The following is a 23,398-nucleotide window of genomic DNA, read 5'->3' on the forward strand; positions in this document are numbered from 1 at the left end:
GATGGGCCCCTGGGCTTTTTCTATATCTTAGTTATTATGAATTGTGTTATAATAGTGTCTAGTATGCTGATGTAATTTGTTTTGGATATTGTCTTAGGTTTCTATTACTGTGAAAAAACAACATTTCACAGTCATTCTTATAAAGGAAAACATTTCATTAGAGTTAGCTTACAGTCTCAGAGATTGAGTCCATTATCATCATGGCAGGACATAGCACTATGTGGGCAGACATGATGCTGGAGAAGGAGCTGAGAATTCTACATCTTTATCCATAGGCAGCAGAAGGAGACTACGAACCACACTGGGCATAGCTTGAGCATAGGAGACCTCAAAGACCAATCCCACAGTGACACACTTTCTCCAGCAATGACACACATACTCCACCAAGGCCTAATAGTGCCACTCCCTATGGAGATATATATATATATATATATATATGTATATATATATACATATATATGAACAAAATAGATTATATAATTGATGTATCTTTAGTCTTTTGTAGAAACTTCACACTATTCTTCATAATGGCTATGTGGGGGAGTAGGCTGAGGCAGCAGCCAGGACAAGCGCCCTGAAGTGGCAGCAGTGGTCCCATGGGCAGGCTTGTAGGCACCCAGCAGGACTCCTCAGGTAGCCTCAACGAGAACCCCGGCAGCCCGGGAGTTGCTCTAGGTCATAACCAGCCTTTGAAAAAGGAGAAAACAAAATGGAAAAGCGACTATCCCGTGACAGATGGCCACCTGCACAGCAAGAGGGATGAATTCTGGGACACTGTGCCAGCTTTTGAAGGCCGGAAAGAGATCTAGGATGCCTTGAAGGCTGCTGCACATGCTTTTGAAAGCAATGATCATGAACTGACACAGGCCATCATTGATGATGCAAACATAACACTACCACACGGTGCACTGACAGAGTGCTTTGATGAGCTGAGGAACCGGTACTAGCTGCCAGTCTATTGCCTGGCCCCACCGATCAACATGATAGAGGAAAAGAGTGTCATAGAGATTCCGGATATCCCTGAGCCACCTTCCAACTCTGGACACAAATCTCATCTCCGTCTGCGGCTCTCCACGGGCAAAGACCTCAAGCTTGTGGTCCGCAGCACAGACACCGTGTTCCACATGAAGAGGCGCTTACACGCCACAGAGGGTGTAGAGCCAGGCAGCCAGCGGTGGTTCTTCTCCGGCAGGCCTCTCACTGATAAGATGAAGCAGGAGGAGCTGAAGATCCCCAAGGACTATGTGGTGCAGGTTATAGTGAGCTAGCCTGTGCAAAACCCAACACCAGTGGAGAATTGAACTGGCCCTGCCTTCTTCCACGATCCCTTGGCTCCGCTCTATTGTTACCATTTCCTGCTCTAGGGCGTGAAATTTATTTTCACTGCTCTGGATTCCCTATGAGTGGATTTAGTTCTGAGGAATTACCAGTGAAAACTTCCATCTGTGATGGAGACCAACAAAAATAATAAAACACAGAGCCAGCCTCTGGTGCTCATATAATTACAATTTCTAATTTGAAAGACAGTTAAGAAGTAGATAACCATCTATTTTAAGAATCATGTATCAACCGTGTAATGGCTGTATTTAAATGATTTCGAATGTAAACAGACACCAGACCCATCAAAAACAGCACCAAGCACCTTTTGAACACAGAATGTTTTATGACATTTGTCGAAGCATTTTTTTTTCCAGAACCATCAATAACAGTTACAAAACGTATTTTTTAAAGTGGAACCTAAAAGAGCATAGGGTTTTGCTTCTCTTCTGGGTCTGTATTCCTACTCCATCAAGAAGCAGTGCAGACCTGGAGTTGTCGGTATGGCTTCCCCACCCGCCCGCCCACCAGGGTCGGCTCCTTATTCACAGCCACTCAATCCTGCGGCCATCACACTGGCAGCAGGCACCCTCTGGAGCACTGGGCAGTCATTTAGTAGGTAGTTGGAGCTCTCACTCTCAGTTGAGAGCTCTCTAGTCTTGCTGCATAGGAATTTTAAAATGTGGTACCCAGGCTTGACAGCTAGCTACTTAGTAATGCCTTTGCTGATCCTGCCACCCTGCGTGGCCATTTTGGTAGCTGCCTGGGCCCGCCTATTTATTTCTGGGCCAGACAAGACAGAAATGGAGTGTAGCTGCTTCCAGTCCAGAATAAAAAGCAGTCCTCTCCTTCCTCCCTGCTGGGAATGTGAGTAAAACCCTCTCTGCCTGTTCCTGGGAAAACTGTGCCTATTCTCAGCCTTGGAGAAAACTCCAGTTCAAAATTTTCAAGTGTGACAGTTAACCAGTGTCATTTAATTAGTGTTAGTGGGAACTTGGCCCTAGAGTGGAGTGTTTTCATTTCACTCCGATTCCAGTCACTGTGGTGGCAGTGTTCCTCCCACACCTTCCCAACAAAGGGAAATTAACCGCCATCTGCACAGGCTAAGGGACTGGAGCAGAGAGAATCAGGCTGACCTTCTCTGGAGAAAGCTGCCAAGGGTTATATTTAATCTGGAACCTCTTAAAAGCTGGTTTTGCCAGGCATGCTGGTGCCTGCCTTTAATTCTGGACCTTGGGAGGCAGAAAGAGACAAATCTCAGAATCTGAGACCAGCCTGGAATACATAGCTAGTTCTAGGCCAGCCAGAGCTACATAGTGAGTCTATGTCTCCAAAAATAAAAAGTTGGTTCCCTGAGAAGGGGGCTACCATGTGACCACACTGTCTCTGAGAGTTTGTAAGATGTGAGCAGTAAATGAAGGAAGGTTCTGTGCTCAGTCGGGAAATACCAAACCTCCAGTGCGTATTCGAATATAAAACACTATAAGTTTAGTGGCAAATGGAATTTCTAAGTAGTTTAAAATGTAATTTTTAAGTGGTATTAAATTTCCTATAGCCTGTTTAAATCTATCTATAATTGTAACTTATGTTTCTGAGGACTCTAACCATTTCTATTTCCCTAATTCTGTTCATCATTTAAAGTTGTGACTGTATCTAATTTAGATCTGATGGGGACTGCATCTAAATTCAGAAGTGCACGGCTTTAGCAACAAAGGAAGATGCTCACATTTCATGTGGAGGCTCTAGGGTACCCCAGGGCATCGCCCACCATCAAGAAGGTTGCTTCATTTGTCACATTGAATAACAGTATCTCAAATTCCATGAGTTGGGAAAGTGTTTAAACCTCTTATTTTTCTAAAGGAAATTTGATGGTGTCATGAATAACCCAATCGTTAAAAGGTCTTATTTGTTTCTTGGAAGTTTGTCCTAAGAGTTTTTTTGGGTTTTTGTTTGCTTGTATTTTGTTTTTTTAATTTTAAAGGAACATAAACTTTGAGTAACAATCCTCCACGCATGGTGAGAAAAAAACCTAGATGCTGGAAATTGTCATTAGGTTAATAACCTAGGCGAGAAAAAAACATGGTGCTGGTAATCGTCAATAGGTCTTTGTAAGATTGAATCAATACTTAATGTGTGTCATTTTAGTATGTAGGGGTTTTGTGCTTTTTTTAAAAAAATCAACTTTTCTCTTTGTCTTTGCCTTTATTCCTCTATTCCGTGGCAGTCTCCCACATCCTATAGGGAAGTGAGAGGTGTTCTCTCTAAAACCAGTAGCAAGATCATGACCACCAAACTTAAGCTCTGCTCCACCACATGCTGCAGGTCACATAGATGTGTGCCTCACCAGCACTGCAGCCTTGGTCTATAATACAATAGGTTCACCAGGATGGGGGAAATGGCTCAGTAGCTACTGCCAAGGTGATACTTGGAGTTCAACACACAACCAGCTGGGCCAAACTGGGGAGCTCTAGTTTCAATGAGAGACCTGTCTTGAGAGAACTAGACACCCAGTGCCATCTCTGGCCTCTGCATTCACATACCCAAACAATGGCGGAGGGGGTATGTTTTACTTTGTGTGTGTCCTGAAATTTTTTCAAGTTTTTCATAGTCAGTCTTTTAAGTCTCACCAGGTGTGGTTGTGCTCACCTCTGATCATAGCTCTTGGGGTGTAGAAACAAACTGAGTTGGAGGACAGCTCGGTCTACTGGTAGAGTTCCTAGCCAGCCAGGGTTTAAGAAGGGAGTTCCTCTTTTTAACAACAACAAAATCTGTTGGACTCTTTATGGCCTCTGTGTTTCTTAAAGGTCCTTCTCATTCCAAAGGATACCATCCTCTTATTTAGTTTTCTTTCACTACTTCATTGCTATCTGGAGCTTATGTGTGTGAAAATGTTACAATAGACAGTGTCCCCCTTTCCTGAAACTACTTGATAATTTTCCTCCATCTTTTCCAAGGTAGGGGAAAGGTAGCCTTCTTAGCAAATGGGCATCACTCAGCTGGTCTGACCCTGTGTATTTTTCTTAGACAGGGAAATCAGCTGATAGCCTCTTTGGAGATGGCTAGTATCCTATGATTGCCATTGGGATCTCTTGTGATAGGATCTGTTAGACTGTCATCTCTAGTTCTGTGGCAAGATCCTGGGTGACTTCTCAGAGGTTTGACACAGTTGATTTAGCCTTGCTTAGTCTGGAGTGTGAAGCCTAGGATGGGGAGAACACATAAGAACCAAGCACTAGGGGAAGAAGTGACCAATTTGCTTACCTAATGCCCCCTCAAAGTTCCTTCTAGCAGACAGTGGTGTGGAAGAATCTGCCTATCAACCTGGGTTGGAACCTTTACCAGGCCAGAGTCCCACATGTAGTCTCCACCTGCCCCACCCCATTGCCTGTGCTCTAGAAGATTCGTGTGACTAGGAACTTGTATGCAGAATGATACAGTAGGAAAACTGCAGTGATACACACAGGATGGAGCCCAGGACCTCACACATGTCAGACTTACTGCTGAACTGCACTCAGGCCCTATGTATTCATTTTTAATTTTTTAAGTTACTAGGAAAAAAAGCTGGAGCTGGAGAGATGGTTCAGTTAGAAGCTTGTTCTCGGGGCCGGAGAGATGGCTCAGTGGTTCAGAGCACTGACTGCTCTTCCAGAGGTCCTGAGTTCAATTCCCAGCAACCACATGGTGGCTCACAACCATCTAAAATTGGGATCCAATGCCCTCTTCTGGTGTGTCTGAGGACAGCTACAGTGACTCATATATATTAAATAAATCCTTTAAAAAAAAAAGAAAAAACAACCAACTTGGAAATCTTAATAAAGCAAAGCACTTGTTCTTGCAGAGGACCTGGGTTTGATTCCCAGCACCAGCATGGCAGTTCACAACTCTCCGTGATTCTTTTCAATGCCCTTTTCTAACTTCTGAGGGCAGCCTGCATTCACATGGTGTATGGTCATATATACTCAAGCAAGCAAATTACTCAAGCACAGAAAATAAATAAATCTAAAATAAAACTCCCTAAAGCAAAGCAAACCCAGATTGGATATTTTCTTTGTATCAGTTGACTAATTTGTTTGAATTTTAGTTTTTACATAGAATCTCATTTATAAATTAAACAATTCCTAACTCCCCACCCTGCACCAAAAAACAAAAAGAAAGAAAAAAATAATGGCTATGTATATTCTTTCCAATAGTATATAAATTCTGCTTTCTCCACATCTTTGCCAGACTATGTGATTAAAGAAAAAAAATGAACGGGGCTGGAGAGATGGCTCAGTGATTAAGAGCACTGACTGCTCTTCCAGAGGTCTTGAGTTCAATTTCCAGGAACCACATGGCAGCTCAACACTATCTGTAACTCCAGCTCCAGGGGATCCAACACACTCACACAGTTGTACATGCATGCAAAACACCAATGCACATAAAATAAAAATAAAACAAGAGCGAAAACAATGAACATTCTAATTCACATGTGATAATATCATATTATAGTTTGGATTCATATTTCCCTGGTGACTAATAATGTTGAAAATTTTTTCAAATATTTGTTAATCATTTATATTTCTTCTTTTGATAAATATTCAGATCATTTTCCCATTTACTTTTGTTTTCTTTGGTTTGGTTTCTGTTTGAGTCAGGATTTCTCTATGTAGCTCTGTTTGTCCTAGGCTGACTGTACACCAGACTGGCTTCGAACGCACAGAGATCCACCTGCCTCTGCCTCCTGAATGCTGGGACTAAAGGTGTGTGCCACCGTTGCCTGGCTTCCACTAACATTTCTAATTGGATTAGGGAATGTTTGTTTGTTTGAGTTTGGTTTTGTTATCTTGTGGGGCAGGCCCTTATATACCACATGCTTTAAACCCACATCCTGCCTTTGCCTTCCAAGTGTTGAGATGACAGGGGTGTACCACAATACCTACCTACAGTACATTTTGTTCAGAACATATTGAATTTCCAATATATCCTGGATATTTCATTTACATCAGATGGATTTCCGGCAAACAGTTTCTCTTCGGGCAGTTATTTTCTTTGATGTACAGCCTTTGTTTTTCAATTTTATGTAAACTAAGTTGCCAATGTTTACATATGTTTATTTGTTTCCTGTGATGTGGGGGTACTATTCAACATATTGCTTGTACCAATGTCCTGAAGTACTTCTATGTTTCCTTCTAGTAGTTTAAAATTCTCAGGTATCCATTATATGTCTTTGGTCCACTTTAATTTGATTTTTGTATCACGTGGTCAACAAGGGTAGTGTTCTGAACGTGGATTTGTTGTTTCCTCAGTACATGTTTTTGGTAAATTTGCTGAAAATCGCTTGATTATAGATGCATGGGTTTATTGCAAGGGTATCTGCTTATTTGTTCCTTGTATCTGCTTTAGGCCAATATCATGATATTTTAGTCACTGCGGCTTTGTAATATTTCTTCATATCAAGTATGATACTATTTAGATTTGTTTGTTTTGTTTGAGATGGTTTAGGTAATTCAGGATTTGGGGAGCTTCCATATGAATTTCAAGGTTTGATTTTCTATTTTGGTGAAGATTGTTATTGTTATATTTATGGGATTTAATTTAACTCTTAAAAATTCATGATCATGAGAGATCTTTCCTTTTTTAATATCTCCTTTAATTTCCTTTATAAATGTTTTGTCATGTTCATTGTATATGTCTCTCTCTTCTTGCTTATGCTTATTTCTGGGAATTTTTTCACTATTGTGAATGGGATTGAAACCATTTAGTCATTTCTTTTATAGTGAATGTGTTATAGATATATAAAAAAGTGACTTCTGTTGGTTTTGTATCTTTTGCTTTGTTGAAATTTTCATTTAATAGTCCTTTGGTGAAGTTTTTATTGATGGTTGGGGTCTGGGCTGGATGTTTCCAGATTCTTGGCTTTCTTTTAAAATTTTGTTTTTAGATACGGGCTCTCTATGATACAACTCTGGCTGTTCTATGTAGACCAGGGTGGTCTCAGACTCATAGAAATCCATCTGCTTTCTGAGTGCTGGGATTAAATACTTATCTAGACATTTTAAACTGAGAGAATTGTATTCAGTACAAAGCCATACTATATATACATTAGCGTGGGATGCGCTGTCAAGATTGACAGTGGGCCACATGGGTAAGAACAGTCAAGGACTCGAGCTACAGCCTTCAGTCTTTTATTATGAGGTCTAAAGAAAGAAGGGATTATTTACTAAGAGGCATAGTTTGAGTGGTTCTCTACTTTGATAGATACATAGATTGGGTTATATAGGCATTTATTTACTGTGCATATCCCTTCTCATAATGCATCTGAATTTAATCATACACATACCCAGTTATGCAAAAGGACACAATTTTGCCTTGTTGCTCAGCTCCCAATGGTTCAGGCCAAATTGGTCCTTGTATTTGTCATACCTCAAAACATTGAGAATACGCTTAAATTGAAAGAAACTGTCTTAATTTGATTGTCACCAGGGGCAGGAAAATGTAAACCATTGGAGTATATATCACATACACACACACACACACACACACACACTCACACACTCACACACACACACACTCACACACACACACACAAACACACACTGTACATGTGGATGAAGAAACTAGGTTGCTAAATGCATTATTACTAGATGGGGGAATAGGGATCCAAAGCCAAAGTACTTCCTATTCTTTCCTGCCTCAGAATCTATAGGTTTTTCTATATAGAGAATCATATCATTAGCTAATAGGAATAAGTGGACTGCATTTCTTCCTATTTGTATGCTTTCATTTTTTCTCTTGTCTCTTTGAATCAGCTAGTTTTAGTACTTATATTGAAAAAGAACACTGAGAGCAGACACTTTTTATCTTGTTCTTGATTCTACAGAAAATGCTTTGATATTGGCTAAAAGCTTTTTGTTGTTGAGGTAAAATTCTTCTAAACCTAATTGTATTCAGGGACATTATCATTAAAGTATGTTGAAATTTATCAAATGTCTTTTCAGTAAGGAAAGGAATATTAATATGATTTTTTTGTTTGCTTGTTTTTTGAAACAGCATTTCCCTGTGTAGCCCTGGCTCTCCTGGAACTCACTCTGATCATGTGATTTTTTTATCCTGCTGAGATGATGCATTGTGTTTATTGACTTGCACGTAGTGAACAATTCATGCATCCCCAATTAAACCAGCGTGATCACATGAGTCATACTTTTGATGTTCTACTAAGCTCAATTTGCTAGTACTTTGTTGAGTTTTTTTGCATTCACTGTAACTTCTTTTGGAGGTGCCAGTTGATAGAGTATTTGCCTAGTATACACAGAGTCCTGGGACTAAGTCCCAGTACCTTATAAAACCAAGCATGGTGGCACCTTCCTGTAACCCCAGCATTTGAGATGTAGAGACAAGAACAGAAGTTCAAAGTCTGAGCTACAGAGGGAATTTAAAAAACAATTCCTTGTTGTGAATTTTGGCTGCTGCATAATGTTGGCCTCATAGAGAGTGTTCAGAGGGTTCCACTCTATTTCACTGGCTAAAGATAGTTGGAGAGAACAGGCATCAGTTCTTTTTCTTTTCTTTTTTTAAATATGAGCAGTGAAACAATTTCTGAGCTTTTTTCCCCCATCTTTATTAGATTGGGTATTTCTTATTAACATTTCAAATGTTATTCCCTTTCCCAGTTTCCAGGCCAACATCCCCCTAACCCCTCCCCCTCCCCTTCTATATGGGTGTTCCGCACCCAATCCTCCACACATTACCATCCTCCGCCCAACAATCCCTTTCACTGGAGGTTCAGTGTTGGCAGGACCAAGGGCTTCTCCTTCCACTGGTGCTCTTACTAGGCTACTCATTGCTAACTATGAGGTGGGAGCCCAGGATCAGTCCATGTATAGTCTTTGGGTAGTGGCTTAGTCCCTGGAAGCTCTGGTTGGTTGGCATTGTTGTTCATATGGGGTCTCAAGCCCCTTCAAGCTCTTCCAGTTCTTTCTCTGATTCCTTCAACAGGGGGTCCCGTTCTCAGTTCAGTGGTTTGCTGCTGGTATTCACTTATGTATTTGCCGTATTCTGGCTGTCTCTCTCACGAGAGATCTACATCTGATTCCTGTCAGCCTGCACTACTTTGCTTCATCCATCTTATCTAGTTTTGTGGATGTATATGTATTGGCCACATGTAGGGCAGGCTCTGAATCTAAACATCAGCCTCTGTTCTAAAATTTGCCTCCCTATTCCCTTCCAAGGATATTCTTGTTCCCCCTTTAAAGGAGTGAAGCATCTGCATTGTGATTATCCTGCTTGAGTTTCACGTGTTCTGTGCATCTAAGGTAATTCGAGCATTTGGGCTAATAGCCACTTATCAATGAGTGTATACCATGTGTGTTTTTCTGTGATTGGGTTACCTCATTCAGGATGATATTTTCCAGTTCCATTCATTTGCCTATGAATTTCATAAAGTCAGTGTTTTTGATAGCTGAGTAGTATTCCATTGTATAGATGTACCACATTTTCTGTATCCATTCCTCTGTTGAAGGAACATAGTGGAGCATTGGTCTTTGTTATATGTTGGAGCACGTTTTGCGTATATGCCTAAGAGAGGTATACCTGGGTCCTCAGGTAGCGCAATGTCCAATATTCTGAGGAACTTCCAGACTGATTTCCAGAATGGTTGTACCAGTCTGCAATCCCACCAATAATGAATGGAGGAGTGTTCCTCTTTCTCCACATCCTCGCCAGCATTTGCTGAGTTTTTGATCTTATCCATTCTCACTGGTGTGAGGTGAAATCTCAGGGTTGTTTTGATTTGCATTTCCCTTATGACTAAAGATGTTGAACATTTCTTTAGGCGATTCTCAGCCATTCGGCATTCCTCAGCTGTGAATTCTTTGTTTAGCTCTGAACCCCATTTATAATAGGGTTGTCTCCCTGCAGTCTTCCTTCGTGAGTTCTTTGTATATTTTGGATATAATCCCTCTATCTGTTGTAGGATTGGTAAAGATCTTTTCACAATCTGTTGATTGCTGTTTTGTCCTAACAACAGTGTCCTTTGCCTTACAGAAGCTTTGTAGTTTTATGAGGTCTCCTTTGTCGATTCTTGATCTTAGAGCATAAGCCATTGGTGTTTTGTTCAGGAAATTTTCTCCAGTGCCCATGTGTCTGAGATTCTTCTCCACCTTTTCTTCTATTAGTTTGAGTGTATCTGATTTGATGTGGAGGTCCTTGATCCACTTGGACTTAAGCTTTGTGCAGGGTGATAAGAATGGATTGATCTGCATTCTTCTACATGGTGACCTCCAGTTGAACCAGCACCATTTGCTGAAAATGCTATCTTTTTTCTATTGGATGGTTTTGGCTCCTTTGTCAAAAATCAAGTGCCCATAGGTGTGTGGGTTCATTTCTGGGTCTTCAATTCTATTCCACTGGTCTACCTGCCTGTCTCTGTACCAATACCATACAGTTTTTATCGCTATTGCTCTGTAATACTGCTTGAGTTCAAGGATAGTGATTTCCCCGGAAGTCCTTTTATTGTTGAGGATAGTTTTACCTATCCTGGGTTTTTTGTTATTCCAGATGTATTTGCAAATTGTTCTGTCTAACTCTCTGAAGAATTGGATTGGTATTTTGATGGGAATTGCATTGAATCTGTAGATCGCTTTTGGTAAAATTGTCATTTTTACTATATTAATCCTACCAATCCATGAACATGGAAGATCTTTCCATCTTCTGAGATCTTCTTTTATTTCTTTCTTCAGATCTGGGCTTGAGGTTCTTTTTCCCGGAGCTGGGGACCGAACCCAGGGCCTTGCGCTTCCTAGGCAAGCGCTCTACCACTGAGCTAAATCCCCAACCCGAGGCTTGAGGTTCTTATCATACAGATCTTTCACTTGCTTGGTTAAAGTCACACCGAGGTATTTTATATTATTTGGGACTATTATGAAGGGTGTCGTTTTCTTAATTTCTTTCTCAGCTTGTTTCTCTTTTGTGTAGAGGAAGGCAACTGATTTATTTGAGTTAATTTTATACCCAGCCACTTTGCTGAAGTTGTTTATCAGCTTTAGTAGTTCTCTGGTGGAACTTTTGGGATCACTTAAATATACTATCATATCATCTGGAAATAGTGATATTTTGACTTCTTCTTTTCCGATCTGTATCCCCTTGATTTACTTTTGTTGTCTGATTGTTCTGGCTAGAACTTCAAGAACTATATTGAATAAGTAGGGAGAGAGTGGGCAGCCTTGTCTAGTCCCTGATTTTAGTGGGATTGCTTCAAGTTTCTCTCCATTTAGTTTGATGTTAGCAACTGGTTTGCTGTATATGGCTTTTACTGTGTTTAGGTAAGGGCCTTGAATTCCTATTCTTTCCAGGACTTTTATCATGAAGGGGTGTTGAATTTTGTCAAATGCTTTCTCAGCATCTGATGAAATGATCATGTGGTTTTTATCTTTCAGTTTGTTTATAAAGTGGATTACATTGATGGTTTTCTGTATATTAAACCATTCCTGCATACCTAGGATGAAGCCTACTTGATCATGATGGATGATTATTTTGATGTGTTCTTGGATTCGGTTTATAAGAATTTTATTGAGTATTTTTGCATCAATATTCATAAGGGAAATTGGTCTGAAGTTCTCTTTCTTTGTTGGGGCTTTGTGTGGTTTAGGTATAACAGTAATTGTGGCTTCATAGAAGGAATTTGGTAGTGCTCCATCTGTTTCAGTTTTGTGGAATAGTTTGGATAGTATTGGTATGAGGTCTTCTATGAAGTTCTGATATAATTCTACACTAAACCCATCTGGACCTGGGCTCTTTTTGGTTGGGAGACTTTTAATGACTGCTTCTATTTCTTTAGGAATTATGGGGTTGTTTAAATGGTTTATCTGTTGCTGATTTAATTTTGGTACCTTGTATCTGTCTAGGAAATTGTCCATTTCCTCCAGAATTTCAAGTTTCGTGGAATATAGGCTTTTGTGGTCGGATCTGATAATTTTTTGAATTTCCTCTGATTCTGTTGTTATGTCTCCCTTTTCATTTCTGATTTTGTTAATTTGGACACACTCTCTGTGTCCTTTCGTTAGTCTGGCTATCTGGTTTATCTATCTTGTTGATTTTCTCAAAGAACCAGCCTTTGGTTCTGTTGATTCTTTGTATAGTCCTTTTTGTTTCTACTTGGTTGATTTCAGCTCTGAGTTTGATTATTTCCTGCCTTCTACTCCTCCTAGGTATATTTGGTTCTTTTTGTTCTAGAGCTTTTAGGTGTGCTGTCAAGCTGCTGACATATGCTCTCTCCTGTTTCTTTCTACAGTCACTCAGAGCTATGAGTTTTCCTCTTAGCACAGCTTTCATTGTGTCCCATAAGTTTGGGTATGCTGTACCTTCATTTTAAGAAGACTTTAATTTCTTTCTTTATTTCTTCCTTGACCAAATTATCATTGAGTAGAGCATTGTTCAACTTCCATGTATATGTGGGCGTTCTTCCCTTACTGTTATTGAAGACCAGCTTTAGCCAATGGTGGTCTGATAGGATGCATGGGATTATTTCTATCTTTCTGTATCTGTTGAGGATTGTTTTGTGCCTGATTATATGGTCAATTTTGGAGAAAGTACCATGAGGTGCTGAGAAGAAGGTATATCCTTTTGTTTTAGGATAGAACGTTCTATAAATATCCATTAAATCCATTTGGTTCATAAATTCTGTTATTCTGTTTATGTCTCTGTTTAATTTCTGTTTCTATGATCTGTCCATTGATGAGAGTGGGGTGTCGAAATCTCCTACTATTATTGTGTGAGGTGCAATGTGTGCATTGAGCTTTAGTAAGGTTTCTTTTATGTAGGTAGGTGCCCTTTTATTTGGAGCATAGATATTTAGGATTGAGAGTTCATCTTGGTGGATTTTTCCTTTGATGAATATGAAGTGTGCTTCCTTATCTTTTTTGATGACTTTTAGTTGAAAATCGATTTTATTCGATATTAGAATGGCTACTCCAGCTTGTTTCTTCAGACCATTTGCTTGAAAAGTTGTTTTTCAGACTTTTACTCTGAGGTAGTATCTGTCTTTGTCTGTGAGGTGTGTTTCCTGTAGGCAGCAAAATGCTGGGTCCTCATTGCCTATCCAGTTTGTTAATTTGTGTCTTTTTATTGGGAATTGAGTCCATTGATGCTGAGAGATATTAAGGAATAGTGATTGTTGCTTCCTGTTATCTTCGGATTTGGAGGTGAGATTATGTTTGTGTGCTTATCTTCTCTTTGTCTTGTTGCAAAACTATTAGTTTCTTGCCTTTTCTAGGGTGTAGCTTACCTCCTTGTGTTGGTTTTACCATTTATTATCCTTTGTAGGGCTGGATCTGTAGGAAGATATTTTGTCAATTTGGTTTTGTCATGGAATATCTTGGTGTCTCCATCTATGTTAATTGAGAGTTTTGCTGAATACAGTAACCTGGGCTGGCATTTGGGCTCTCCTAGGGTCTGTGTGATATCTCTCCAGGATCTTCTGACTTTCATAGCCTTTGGTGAGAAGTCTGGTGTAATTCTGATAGGTCTGCCTTTTTATGTTACTTGACCTTTTGCCCTTATTGCTTTTAATATTCTTTCTTTGTTTTGTGCTTTTGGTGTTTTAACTATTATGTGACAGGAGGAGTTTCTCTTCTGGTACAATCTATTTGAGGTTCTGTAGGCTTCTTGTATGTTTATGGGCATCACTTTCTTTAGGTTAGGGAAGTTTTCTTCTATGATTTTTGTTGAAGATATTTACTTGTCCTTTGAGTTTGAAGTCTTCACTCTCTTCTATACCTATTATCCTTAGGTTTGATCTTATCGTTGTGTCCTGGATTTCCTGTATGTTTTGGGCCTGTAGCTTTTTCCATTTTACATTATCTTTGACAGTTGTGTCGATGATTTCTATGGAATGTTCTGCTCCTGAGATTCTCTCTTCTATCTCTTGTATTCTGTTGGTGATGCTTGTATCTACAGCTCCTTGTCTCTTCCTTTGGTTTTCTATATCCAGGGTTGTCTCCCTTTGTGCTTTCTTTATTGTTTCCATTTCCATTTTCAATTCCTTCACTTGTTTAATTGTATTTTCCTGTAATTCTTTCAGGGATTTTTGTGTTTCCTCTCTAAGGACTTCTACTTGTTTATTTGTATTTTCCTGCATTTCTCTAAGGCAGTTCTTTATGTCTTTCTTAAAGTCCTCCATCACCATGATCAAATGTGATTTTAAATCTAGATCTTGCTTTTCTGGTGTGTTTGGATATTCAGTGTTTGCTTTGGTGGGATAATTGGGCTCTGTTGATGCCATGTAGTCTTGGTTTCTGTTGCTTGGGTTCCTGAGCTTGTGTCTTGCCATCAGGTTGTCTCTGGTGTTACCTTGTTCTGCTATTTCTGACAGTGGCTTGACCATCCTATAGGCCTGTGTGTCTGGAGTGCTGTAGACCTGTTTTCCTGTTTTCTTTCAGTCAGTTATGGGAACAGAGTGTTCTGCTTTCAGGCATGTAGTCTTTTCTGTCTACTTGTCTTCAGCTCATCCTGTGGGCATATGTCCTGAGTCCACCAGGCAGGTCGCAGAAAAGTTGGTCTTGCCTCTGGTCTCCGGCCTGAAGTCACTCCTTGGCGCTAGGTTTCAGCTCTCCTTGTGGGCAGCAACCAGAAGGGCCTGCCCCTCCTTCTCCTGTGTCCCTGCCCACAGGGGGACCAGATGGCACTAGGCGTCTTCTCTAGAGTCAGAAATGTCAGCAGAGAGTAGTCTCCTCTGGTTTCCAGGGCGTGTCCACCCTTCTGAAGGTCTAGCTCTCCCTCCCATGGGATTTGGGTGTAGGGAGCTGTTTGACTGGTCCGTTCAGATCTGGGCACATTCTGGACTGCAGGGCTCCTGCAGCTTGACTGCCCCTATCTTCCTTTTCCCAGAGGTCCTATACAGTTACCTTTTGGGCCAGGGATGTGGGCAAAGGTGGGCAGAAGTGGCGGTCTCTCCTGCCCTGCAGTCTCAGGATTGCCCACACATCTGGGCAATGAGCTCTCTCTCCCACAGGGTTTGGGAGCAGGTAGCTGTGGGCTGGAATGTTTATATTTTCAAGTGTTTGAAAGTGGTGTGTGTGTGTGTGTGTGTGTGTGTGTGTGTGTGTGTGTGTGTGAGAGAGAGAGAGAGAGAGAGAGAGAGAGAGAGAGAGGTGAAAGTTCATATGTGTGTTCATTCATGGAAGCTAGAGGAGAACATTAGCTGTCCTGCTCCATCATTGTCAGCCTTATTCCTCTGAGATTTTTGCCACATCTGGAAACATCTGGAAATGTCTATAGAGATATTTTGTTTGTTTCAACTAGGACAAAGGTTAGTATCAGTATCTAGTGTGTAGGTAGCAAGAATGCTATCAAAATATCCTACTGTGTACCACACAGCTACTCACAAAAATGAATAACACTGTCTAAACTGTCAATAATATTTATATTAAAACTCTTGATTTAGAGATTTTTTCTTTTCTTGTTATGCCAAAATACCTATCAAGAAACAATTTAAGAGAGAAAACCTTTCCTTTGGCTTATGGGTTTTGTTAATATTTAATTTCATGTTATATGTAGGCATTTTGTCTGTATGCACATATATGCACCATTTGTGTGCCTGTTATCCATGGAAGCCAAAAGATTCTTGATCCCTGGAATTAGAATTACAGACAGTTATGTTTCAGTATGTGGGTACTGGGAATTGAAATGTGGTCCTCTGGAAGAGCAGCCAATGTGCCTAACCACTGTGCCATCTCCCCTGCCCCATTGGTTAACAGTTCAATGCAGGATACAATCTGCCATGGTTTCTGAGGCATGATGACAGGAGAGTGAGGCAGCTGGTCACATGTATCTGCCTTGAAGAAACAGAGAGCTATAAAACAAAACTATAAAACTTCAAGGCCCGTTTCTACTGACTCATTTCCTCTAGCAAACGAGTCTTTACACTCTAAGTAGCATTGCAAAAGAGTACCACCACTTGAGTATCTCCAAGAGTGCTAGCAAATAAACTTATAGATGACATTTTCCATTCAAGCCTCAACTAAACTAGTCTGAAATATTAGTGAATAAAATAACATGTGTAGGGTTTCCTTTAAAGTAAATATGGGAAAGGATGTGTGAGGTATAGATGGCAGAATCTAGGCTGTAAATTGATAATTACTGAAATTAGTTAATTAGTACTCAAGAGATGAATTTTATTACTGTCTGTATTTTTGTTTATGCCTGAAAATAGGTGTGCTTTAATCTTAAAAACAACTGTGATCACTAGGCTCTGAGGTTGTTACCCGATCCATTTTATGACATTCCCTTTTTTAAATTGATTTCAGTAACTCGTGATGATCTCTCAAGGGTGGAAAACTTCTTTTCTAATTCTTTCCCTCTGCCTTTATTTATTGTTATTTTGTCTTTTTTTTTTCCGGAGCTAAGGACCGAACCCAGGGCCTTCTACCTGGGTTATAAGGGTACTGAGCAAGAGCTCTACCACTGAGCTAAATCCCTAACCCCTCTGCCTTCATTTATAAGTTAGAATTCAATTACTGTACAGGTAGAATAAATATTTATTTATTAGCTTCAAAATAGAAACTTGCCATGATAGGCAGCAACATAGGGCCTTCTTGTAATCATAGATTTACATGATTAGATTTATTGGATGTCTTTTAGTTTATTGGAATAATTTTTCTTTCTGTTATCCAAATTGTCCCCCAGACTGCTACTTGGATCAAAGTCTATTCTTATGGTTGTTATTTTTAGATATTTTTAAAGTATTTGGTTAAATACATGGCATCTTTTTTCCCTTTTATTGAAAATAGATTTTTGGGCTGGAGAGGTGGCTCAGCAGTTAAGAGCACTGACTGCTCTTCCAGAGGTCCTGAGTTCAATTCCCAGCAACCACATGGTAGCTTACAACCATCTGTAATGAGATCTGATGCCCTTTTCTGATGTGTCTTAGGACAGCTACAGTGAACTCATATATAATAAATAAATCTTTAAGAAATAGATTTTTTTCTTGTATATCTTGATTACAGTTTCCCTTCTTTCTACTCCTTTCAGTTCCTCCCCACCTCCCCTCCCACTTGGATCCACTCCCTTTATGTTTGTTATTAGAAAACAATTTTCTAAGTGATAATAATAAAATAAAATATGCTAAAACAAAAACTGACACATCAGACGTAGACAAGGCAAACAAACAGAAGGGAAAAAGTTGAAGAAAAGGCACAGGAAACAAAGATCCACTCATTCCCACACTCAGGAATTCTATAAATGCACTAAACTGGAAGCCATAATCTATACACAAAGGGCCTGGTGCAGACCCATGCAGACCCTAGGCATGCTGCCTTGGTCTCTGGGAGTTCATAATGGCTTTGCTCATGTTGATTTAGTGGGTTTTATTTTCTTGGTGACCTCCATCCTCTCTGGCTCTTATACTCTTTCTGCCTCATCTTCCTTGGGGTTCTCTGAGTTCTGAGGGAAGGGAATTGATGGAGACATCCCATTTAGGGTTGAGTGTTCCAAGGTCTCTCACTCTGTGTAATTTCTGGCTGGGAGTCTCTGTAGTTGTTCTCATTTGCTGAGGAGGAAACTTCTCTGATGATGGCAGAATAAGGTATTGATACATAATGTCTTGAGTATAACAGAATGTCATTACGAGTTGTTTTATTGTTTATTGTTTTATTGTTACTTTTGTTTAGACAAGTAGTATTGTGTTTCACTCTAGGTCTCTGTGCTATTTAGCCTCTGGTTATTGGTCACACAAGCAGTGTTGGGTATGGGTTCCATCTTATGGAGTGTACTTTAAGTTAAAATCAGATATAAGTTGTTTACTACTACAAACTTTGTGACACCATTGCCTTAGCATATCTTGTAGGATAGGTGGGACAGATTATAAGATCAAAGGTTTTATAGCTGTCTTGGTGTTTCAGTTTCTCTTTTTGTAGCATGCAGAATACCTTCCTGTACCAAAGACCCTAGAACATATGGGTGAAGGGATCTTTTATCTGTATCATCACATGATTGAAGGGAATTTATGAATTCTTCTACTCCCATCCAGGTGGTGTTTTGCTATGTAGCCTATGTTGGCCCCTGTGATCTTCCTGCCTCAATATACTGACTGCTGTGATTACAAGTGTGTATATCCATCCCCAGCTTTAAATTTTTTCTTTTCTTACTTTTTTTTCTTAGCAGTGCTAGGGACCAGAATTAGGACTTTTCACATCCTAAACAAATGTTCTACTACACATATATATTTCCATTGGAGGGGCCTAGGAGAATATATATATAATCCCCCAGCTTTTCGAATCCAGTTTTATAAGAGTTCTCTGCCTGCCTAGTCACCCCCAAAGATCCCCTCCTATACAAAATCTACGATCTTAGTATTTGAGAACAAATTGCAGGCTCTCACCAGATATCAAATATCCTGATGCCTTGATCTCAGGTTTCAGCAATGTGAGAAATAAATTCTTCTTGTTCATAAACCAGCTAGTTTACCGTTTGTTGTATAGCCCAAACATACGGAGACATAAAATTGGAATTGGAAATTTGAGAATGCTACTATAAAAATATATTAAAATGCAAATGTGGCTTTGGAACTGTTTACTAAATAGAAGTTGGAGAGTTTTGTAGCATAGGCTAGAAAAGGCTTGTATTGCTGCGAATGGACTAATTAGAGAGATTCCACAGAAGGTTCAAGAAAAAATGAAGAGAAGTAGAAAACGCTATAATGTTCCTAGAGGACCCGTAAGCAATGAATTTGGAACCCTAGCATTCACACAGAAGCCAGGCATGGTATATCCCATCTGTTCTGTTTTCCCAGAACTGCATAAGGTAGAGGTGCCACTGGGCAAAAGTGAGGGGTTAGAAGGCAGATGCTAGGATCTTTCTGACTGGCCAATCAGTGATTCCGAGCTTCAGTGAGGTGTTTAGGAGTCCTCAGCTTGGGAGTCAGAGGAGAACAGAGAGGGTAGATATCTACCCAGCTCTAGTGCTGATTAAGGCTTATTGTAAATATAAAGGTTGCGCATGTCTTATCCAGGAACTAAATGGGCAAAAACGGGGTAGAAACCCCCATTTTTGAGATTAAATAAGTTCCACAACACACAGAGAGACACACAGAGAGACACAGAGGCACACACAGGCACACAGGCATATAGGCACACGCGTGTGCACGCGTGCACACACACACACACACACACACACACACACACACACACACACACACGCAGGCACCTAAATGGTCATAAACAGAATGTTGTTATTCACAAGTATGGCAGAGAACATTCTGATGAGATCTCACATAAGAATTTAAAACATGTGACCAGAAATTGGAGGAAATGTAACCTTTGTTATGATGTGGGAGGAAAATTGGTTGAATTAGAAGTAATCAGGCAAAGAAAATTACAAAAGTGGAGGCATCACAGTAATTGCGAAATACTGTACAAAGCCAGACCGATCCTCACAGCAGTGGCATACAAATACATCAACCAGTGGAGAGAATAGAGAACCCAGAAATAAACTCATGCAATTATGTTCACTTGATTTTTAATAAAGCTGCCAAGAACACACAATAGGAAAAGGCCAGTCTTTTTAGTAAGTGGTGCAGGAAAAACTGGTTATTAACATGCAGAAAAATAAAATTGTACCCCACAATGTTTTTAATATTTAAATGTAAAACATGAAAGTATAAAATTGTTTCAAGATAGCCAGCAATATGGCTTAGCCAGTAAATACATTTGCTGCCAAACCTGACAGCCTGAGTTAGAACCACATATAATGGGTATCCTGGGGTTTGCTGAGTTTTTCCATGAGACAGATAAAGAATTGACTGTTCAGGAAAGACAACATTCTAAATTGCAGAGAGAATGAAAGTAAAAAGTAAAAGCTTTCTTGAGGCAAGCCAAGACTGCATTTTGGAATGAGAGGGGAACCCAGAGTTAGGAGTCTGCTGGGGCAGGGGGTAGGGAGGGTGCTCTGGGTTAGGTGTTTTATAAAACCATCCCACTTTTCTTATCATCTCTCTCTCAGGTATCTGTGCTTCAGCAGGCTTTTTCTTCCCTACTGCTATTCCCATGAGAAAGGAAGTAACCATATTGAATTTTTAAAATACTCTCGAGACTGAAATACTATGAGGGCTTTTGAAACTGGACTAATCACATTGTGCACTGTAATATGGCTGTCAGCCTCTGTGGGTCAGAGAGTGAAATTTGTTCGTTTGAATGAGAATATTCCCTATAGGCTCAAATGTTTGAATACTTGGTCCTCAGTTGTTGTTTGGGTACGTTTAGGAGGTGTGACCTTACTGGAAGGAGTAGAGACACAGAGGCACACACAGGCACACAGGCACATAGGCACACGCGTGCGCGCGTGCGCACACACACACACACACACGCACACACACACACACGCACACATACACACACACATACACACACACATACACACACACACACACACACACACACATACACACACACACACACACGCAGGCACCTAAATGGTCATAAACAGAATGTTGTTATTCACAAGTATGGCAGAGAACATTCTGATGAGATCTCACATAAGAATTTAAAACATGTGACCAGAAATTGGAGGAAATGTAACCTTTGTTATGATGTGGGAGGAAAATTGGTTGAATTAGAAGTAATCAGGCAAAGAAAATTACAAAAGTGGAGGCATCACAGTAATTGCGAAATACTGTACAAAGCCAGACCGATCCTCACAGCAGTGGCATACAAATACATCACTAGGGGTAGGCTCTGAGTATTCAAAAGCCACATGCCATTTCAAGTTTACTCTCTCCTGTCTGCTTGTGGTTTAAGATATGATTCCTCAGCTCTCATTGTCCAGCTCCAGCTACCATGTCTGGTACCTGCTGCCATGCTGTTTTGGCCATAATGGACTCTAACCATTTAGAATCATAAGCCCAAATAAACCCTTCCTTCTGTAAGTTGCCTTGGCCACAGTGTTTTAGCACAGCTGTAGAAAAGAAGCTAATAAATGTGGCAAGATCAGAGGTTAGTCATATTTCCAGTATAGCCCAGTTGGATGGAATTTAAAATGATGCTCTCAAGCTTTTGAGCAAGTAATTTTAGACAGGAAAAGAGCCAGCATCTAGGGGGTAGACAACTAGAGGGCCATGCTCCTATAAATGGCTAGTTTTTGTTTATCAAGGTAGGGAATGGTCATGGTGCCTAGTGAACATTCTTTGACCATCAAAGAGTCCCTTTTAGGGGTCACTAAGACTGATCTTTTGTCCCTTTAGGGCAGTTCAATTAAAAGTTAAGAGATTCTCTTGAAAAGGATAGACATCCAATTGGGTTTGCTGGAGGGAGGATTTTGATAACAATTCCAGGAATCTGTCAGATTTTCTCCTCATGCCCTGGTGTTAGATATGGTGATAAGTCAATTGTTTCTCCATTCCAGGTTTAGGGCCAGAGGGCCTAAGGAAGTAGTACTTCTTTGATAGTGCTGAAGACCATTGTAGCAAGAGGAATATAATCCAGAGAAAGACAACTGTTTCCAGAAAGACTCCAAATAATGTTAATTGGTTGAGTAATGTCCAATGAAGGAGGCATAAATGGTGTATAGTCCTACTGGCAAGGTTATAGTGAGGAGAATGTCAAGAGCAAATAACATGTAGATATAGGACGACGCTACTTATATATATCTTAGATGGTTATTTCTTGAAGAGTAGTCTCACTTCCTCTGGTGTCTCACAGAAGTATGAGTTGGATTTTTGAAGAGGTTGTGTTTATCATTTCCTTAGATGGGAATTGCACTTAAGTGGGAGTACCACTTTCTGTCTACACCCACTTCCTTGACAGCTGTGGAGATAAATAAAATAACAGGATAAGGGACTTCCAATGTGACTTCTAGTGAGAGAGAAAAAGAAAAAAAATATTCCTTTGGTTTTCAGGTTAAAATATTAGTAGGTCTGTGTCTCTTGAATGAACCAAACTCATAACAACGTATATCTGGGATGCATTTTTACTGGATATTTTTATTTACATTTCAATGTTATTCCCTTTCCCAGTTTCCTGTCCATAAACCCCCTATCCCATACCACATCCCACTTCTTCTATGACAGTGTTCCCCCTCCCCAATGACCAACCCCTTCTGGCCTCCCCACCCTGACATTCCCCTATACTGACATTCTCCTCCCATTGGTGCCCAAGAAGGCATCCTCTGCTACATATGCAGCTGGAGTCATTGGTCTGTCCGTGTATGCTCTTTGGGTAGTGGTTTAGTCCCTGGGAGCTCTGTTTGGTTGGTATTGTTGTTCTTATGGGTTGAAAACCCCTTCAGCTCCTTCAATTCTTTCTCTAACTCCTCCAACAGGGACCCGTACTCAGTTCAGTGGTTTGCTGCTAGCATTCATCTCTGTATTTGCATGCTCTAACTGAGCCTCTCAGGAGACAGCTATATTAGGCTCCTGTCAGTATGCACTCCTTGGCTTCATCAATATTGTCTAGCTTCAGTGACTGTATATATATATGGGCTGGATCCTGAGGTGAGGCAGGCTCTGAATGGCCATTCCATCAGTCTCTTCTCGAAACTTTATCTACATATCTCCTCCTATGAATATTTTTATTCCTCCTCTTAAGAAGGACTAAAGCATCCACACTTTGGTCGCCTTCTTCTTGAGCTTCATGTGGTCTGTGGATTGTATCTTGAATAATTTGAGGTTTTGGGATAATACCCAATTATCAGTGAGAGCATACCGTGTGTGCGTGTGTGTGTGTGCGTGTGTGTGTGTGTGTGTGTGTGTGTGTGTGTGTGTATGAGAGAGAGAGAGAGAGAGAGAGAGAGAGAGAGAGAGAGAGAGAGAGAGAGAGATTGGGTTACCTCACTCAGGATGATATTTTCTAGTTCATTCCATTTGCCTACGAATTTTATGAAGTCATTGTTTTTGATAGCTGAGTAGTACTCCATTTTCTGTACCACATTTTCTGTATCCATTCCTCTGTTGAAGGACATGTGGGTTCTTTCCAGCGTCTGGCTAGTATAAGTAAGGCTGCTTTGAACATAGTGGAGCATGTGTCCTTGTTATATGTTAGAGCATCATTTGGTATATTCCCAGGAGAGGTATAGCTGGATCCTCAGGTAATACTGTGTCTGATTTTCTGAGGAAACTCCA

The 23,398-nt window shown here is 40.3% G+C and overlaps 1 pseudogene; it reads left to right on the forward strand.

The window, feature by feature from the left end:
- Nucleotides 1–596: 596 nt before the first annotated feature.
- On the forward strand, nt 597–1,301 carry Ubtd2-ps2 (ubiquitin domain containing 2, pseudogene 2; annotated as a pseudogene).
- Nucleotides 1,302–23,398: the final 22,097 nt, after the last annotated feature.

Source organism: Rattus norvegicus, chromosome X (assembly GCF_036323735.1).
Source record: "Rattus norvegicus strain BN/NHsdMcwi chromosome X, GRCr8, whole genome shotgun sequence".
Taxonomy (NCBI): Eukaryota; Metazoa; Chordata; class Mammalia; order Rodentia; family Muridae; genus Rattus; species Rattus norvegicus.